The sequence below is a fragment of the Gymnoscopelus braueri genome (assembly GCF_963280865.1).
Source record: "Gymnoscopelus braueri genome assembly, chromosome: 11".
Classification (NCBI taxonomy): domain Eukaryota; kingdom Metazoa; phylum Chordata; class Actinopteri; order Myctophiformes; family Myctophidae; genus Gymnoscopelus; species Gymnoscopelus braueri.
The window spans coordinates 34,762,180-34,767,896 of record NC_137613.1 but is presented as its reverse complement, the minus strand read 5'-3'; the positions used below and the strand labels follow the sequence as shown (position 1 = coordinate 34,767,896).

Genomic DNA, 5,717 nt, shown 5'->3' with positions numbered 1-5,717 from the left:
CACTGATGTGTCAACAGGGATATTTTGTATTGGGTCCGGAAAGCAACGGGAAGCCAGTGGAGTGAACGGAGGATGGGTGTGATGTGCTCATGTTTGCGCACTCTCATCAGGACCCTAGCAGCGCTGTTCTGAATATACTGGAGCCTTTGAAGGCTCTTGCTAGGGATCCCGATGAGAAGTGCGTTGCAATAGTCCAACCTGGAGGAGACAAAGGCGTGGACGAGCTTTTCTGAATCTGCTAGCGTGAGTGTGGGACGGAGTTTTGAAATGTTTCTGAGCTGAAAGAAGGATGTTTTGCATAGGTATTTGACGTGGGCCTCAAAGTTAAGGTGAGGGTCTATTTTTACTCCCGGGTTTGTGACAACTGGTGAGAGGGGGAGGTCCTGTCCGGAGAAGGTGATGCTGGTTATGGGGGATGTTTTTATCTGGTGTGGGGTGCCTATAAGAATTACTTCGGTTTTGGAACTGTTTAGCTGCAGAAAGTTGTTACTCATCCACGCCTTCATCTCCTCCAGGCAGGTAGTGAGAATGGATAAGGGCGGTAGTGATGATGAGGATGATGATTGCTTGGTTTTTATGTACAGTTGTGTGTCATCAGCATTGAAGATTGCATTCTTCTTTAGTTCCCCTAAAGATAAATGACAGAAATAAGCTATTTTAATAACTCTAGCTTGATTTTTACATTATGAAACATCTTTATTGACTGACAGATATCTGTTCAAAAGTTTGGAATCAGTGAGAAATTATGCTTTTGAAATGATAGTTTGCAGATATGAGTTCTGTCTCTGAATGGCCATCACAATTGCTTGATCTAAATCCTATGTTGGGAACAGCTATACCGTAAGGTTCATGAGAAGTTTTATACAAACCAGTCTCAAAGTACGGCAAATTCTACTGAAAATATGGGGTGAAATTTGACCTGGATATCTAGAGAATATGACATGTAGAATGCCTAAGGTCTTTAAAGATATTGCTGCACTTGGTGGATTATTTAGTAAACAGAAATGTTGAAGAAGTTATTACTATAATTATTATCATCAATGTCTTGGCTGTAGGCCTACTTACTTAATTTTCACAGTGATTCCAAACTCTTGAACTTAGGCATAACTGCCAACGTATATAAAAATAATCAACATTTTGTAGCACTCCTTGTAAAATTTAAATTAGAAAGATAATGGAAAAGGTCAAGGAAAAGTTACATCGGGCAATTAAAATGTTTAACTTACCATATGCAACGTCAAAAAGACACAGGCCCCGGGGACTTATTCTTGCCATGATGTCAACAGAGGTTGTACTGGAGTGTCAATTCATGTGACATGAGGAACGGCATCATTCTTCTGGGTGCATCATCCAATGAATTACCTCCTGTGTCTCCAACCATGACAACCTGAGAGTATGGTAAAAGTCACAGGAAGGAAAATGCCATATTAAGTGAACAGCTAAGATATTATTCTATCTTTACACCTCTTAAGGTCTTTAAACACCAGGGACATGACGAATAAATTATACAAATACTTCTTTAGAATATATTGATGCTATCGCATCAAAACTATTCATATACTGTAGATGATGCCTCATTTTTATAGCCGTTTGCCTGATGCCTTTAGTAGCGGTGAAAAATCAAACTTGTTTTAAATCAAAATGATGTTGCTTTATTGTGAAATAATAGTGAAGTTCAGTGTGGAGGTACTCACCCGATGTATTCTACTTGAGAGGACCTTCCACCTCTTGATGTCTCCCATCTAGCATGAAAATAAGAAATACACAACACATTATGAATGAAAAATATACTTGACGCAAGATAGAGACTTCCTCTCACAATGGCCTCATGCCATGGCACAACTACTTCAGAGAAAACCCAAGAAGAAATTGTATTGTGAACCCAGTATGGTGAATTATATCGAATCGTTGGTTGAGTGAAACTTCACATCCCTGCCCTTTCAATATTAACACTATAAGACTGCTTTTTCATTACACAGCTGACTGTAGACTAATGTTTTCTAGTTTATCTGTGCCTGTTTTGTTTAACTGTGTCAAAAAATCATCAGGGTGCCCACAGCCCTGTGGGAATTTATAACTCAATTAAAAATGTTCCAGGAAAGTCATTACCGTGGGAAAGCTGAATCATCTAATTCAATATATTTTTTTAAATTCCAACCAATTTAAGGACATATTACCCCTCAAATTAACGCCCTGATATTATACTTACTTCGGACTTGGTGGAGGCTCACCAAGTCTGGATCACGGGTGTTTGGAAGCTGAAGTACCTTTACAGTGGTGTCAAATGATGTGCTGTGGAAGGCAGATGATATGTTGATTATACTTGGATGCTTGGACATACATATTAATATAACAATAGTAATTAAGAAGAAAATGAAGTCTTGAAAAAACTGATTATCAGATAGGCTATCGCTGCCTTCCGAAATGTCTGTGGACATTTAAATTCAATATGGGCTGGAACAGCAGCAAAAACGACAGCTATCAAACCTACACCTACTTCATTATCAGCTACTGTATATCAAGTATCGGTTAATGCAAAAATACTAACTGTTCTTCACTCTGTTCTTCGGCCATTCAACTGCACAGGACCTACTTCAATATTTCAACTTAAGATGGTTTACCAATAGATCTTTAACATAGTGTTTACATTCCTCAGAAATGGAAAAAAACTTTGAGAAAACGTTGGATTATAGTTGCTTAACAGCACAAATTAAAACCAACAAAATATCAATGTCTAATGGCGTTAGAATTTAACGTTGTGTATCATAACGTTAAAGGTAGGGTAAGTGATTTGCGTTGGTTAAAATAATTGTTAAATAGCTCTATATTCTGATAGTACTCATTGCTATAGAGTGTTTGTTCAGTATTAGGAGTCTCCTTGTCTCTCCAGCTCTTTATTAAACAGAAAATGCATTTTCGTTTCAGTTTCAGTTTCATTTCCAATTTTATCCAACCAGGACAGAGAACTCAATCAGGATACAGATTAAACAAGTGAAATTGGAAGTGATGACACTAAGAAATGAGCATGCAAAATTGGAACTGGAACACTATACAAATTAAGCTTAAAAATTGGTACTTTCTCCTGATTGGCTGAGATTTTGACACCTACCGAAAAATGTATTTTCTGTTTATTAAAGAGCTGGAGAGACAGGGAGACATCTGTTACTGAAAAAACACTCTATAGCAATGATTACTATCAGAATATAGTATTTTAACCTTTTAGCAAAATACTTTTTGTTTTAACCAAAAAATATCACTTACCCTACCTTTAAGCAGACATTGGGCTTTGATCACAATATCCGACAACAGAATGTCGGTATTCTTTGTCAATTTGACGTTAGCATGATACGTTGAACAGATGTTGGTTACTCACCAACACAACTAAAATCCAACAAAAAAATTGTGTTTAATGATGTTATAATTTAACATTGTGTGGTTGTTTGCATAATGAGGTTAAGCAGACGTTGGGTTTTGGTTACAATACCTGACAACAGCATGTCAGTATTCTATGTCAAAATGACAGCATGATACCTTGAACAGATGTTGGGTATTGGTTACTCACCAACACAACTAAAATCCAACAAAAAAACAACGTTTAATAATGTTGGAATTTGACATTGTATGGACGTTAGCATAAAGACAGTGATTCCAAACTCTTGAACTTAGGCATAACTGCCAACGTATATAAAAATAATCAACATTTTGTAGCACTCCTTGTAAAATTTAAATTAGAAAGATAACGGAAAGGTCAAGGAAAAGTTACATCGGGCAATTAAAATGTTTAACTTACCATATGCAACGTCAAAAAGACACAGGCCCCGGGGACTTATTCTTGCCATGATGTCAACAGAGGTTGTACTGGAGTGTCAATTCATGTGACATGAGGAACGGCATCATTCTTCTGGGTGCATCATCCAATGAATTACCTCCTGTGTCTCCAACCATGACAACCTGAGAGTATGGTAAAAGTCACAGGAAGGAAAATGCCATATTAAGTGAACAGCTAAGATATTATTCCATCTTTACACCTCTTAAGGTCTTTAAACACCAGGGACATGACGAATAAACTAAAATCCAACAAAAAAACAACGTTTAATGATGTTAGATTTTGACATTGTGTGAACGTTAGCATAATGACGCTAAGCAGACGTTGGGTTTTGGTTACAATACCTGACAACAGCATGTCAGTATTCTATGTCAATATGACGTTAGCATGATACGTTGAACAGACGTTGGGGATTGGTTACTTACCAATCAATCTTCAACATAGTGTTTACATTCCTCTATTATGTTTATTTTTTTTAGGTGGGCTTTACTGTTAGGCTTGGCCAATATTAGACTGAAAATAATGTCTTACAAGCTAATATAATCAAAACTATGATAAAGGCTACACAATAAAAAGAGTATTCAAATGCAACCAACCCTTATGCCTGATTTTTTGTTACACTGCACTGTCTCACACAAAAATAGCTGTGAGGCATGTGAGCTTTACCCTTCAATAACACACATTCCCAACTGAAAACATGAATCATGAACAACAGAACTTCCCCTAAAATAAGACATTATCTTTAAAAGCTGCAATTTAAATATTTAACTCAGCAGCACCAAGCCACCAACACAAAGCAGTGGGGATCAGTCCATCTAGTTAATGCAGTAGGCCTATAGCCTCTTTCTAGTTTCCACTGTTTGCCACAAAAGGCAGGTACTGTAATCATTTTGGGCAAAGGATTTATTCAAACAATGCCAGTTGTTTCAAAAACATGCAAAGAAAAGGAAAAGAAAAACAAAAAAACAAAGCATGACTGATTTGCACATGAAGAAATCACCTCACTCGGTCATAAACAGAATGTAGAACTTTATTTTAAAAAAAACAGTCAAATATTTCATTTCAAGTTAGAAGGAAATTAATTATTAACTCACCTGTGCAAAAGATTGTGATTCTAGAAGTCCTGGGATTCTCAAAAAAACATCTCCATGCACAAACAAGTATCTCTTCCTGTCTTCTCTCCCTCTTAATTCAAACTGCAGGCTGCTGGAGCAGTTACTGTTGCCCCGCCCAGTCTGGTGTTATACAACTGTGGTCCCACCCACAAGTCCAATGAGTCGTCCAATGAAAGAGCAGAACGTTGCTCTACTGCTCAGTGATTTGAGGAGACATTTGACAATCTAGTTTGAAATGTATTGTTGTGCAGACGTTGGGTATTGGTTACTTACCAACACAACTTAAAACTAACCAGATATCAACGTTTAATGATGTTGTATTTTTTTAAATTCATTTGTGTGTTTCTATCTGTGAGTGGTTGAATCTCAGAGGCACGTTTCTATACTCGTGTATATTCCCTTGAGCAGAAACTTCACAGGACTTCGATGTAAAAAGAATCACAAAAAGATTTATTCAAAAAAATGTGTTCCCTGGTTACAGAAGTGATCTAAAAGCAAGTTCTCAAACAAAAAGATATACTACGGTCAAAAAACTGTGTCGCTCTGACCTTGTCTTGAGCATCAACTGAATCTGCACAGCCCTGCACACACAGGTGATAGAAATCTTAATCAGCACTGCCCTGGGCACACTCAGGTGTTAGCAATCTCAATCAAATTCTCAGTTACACAACCTGAGCTCTCTTCTTAAAGCTACAGTAACAGCATTGTTTTTAACCTACAGAACCTCATCATGAATTAAACAAATTATTGACTTATTTAAACCTTTTTAACTTAGC

General features: G+C 37.1%; 1 long non-coding RNA gene across 1 annotated transcript; it reads right to left on the bottom strand.

Annotated features, from left to right (window-relative positions):
• Positions 1-551: 551 nt before the first annotated feature.
• On the bottom strand, positions 552-5,031 carry LOC308095122. The gene is made up of 5 exons (XR_013934032.1): positions 4,921-5,031; positions 2,210-2,258; positions 1,695-1,742; positions 1,227-1,387; positions 552-628 (listed from the first exon to the last, which is right to left on the bottom strand). It is a non-coding gene; the product is annotated as an uncharacterized lncRNA (long non-coding RNA).
• Positions 5,032-5,717: the final 686 nt, after the last annotated feature.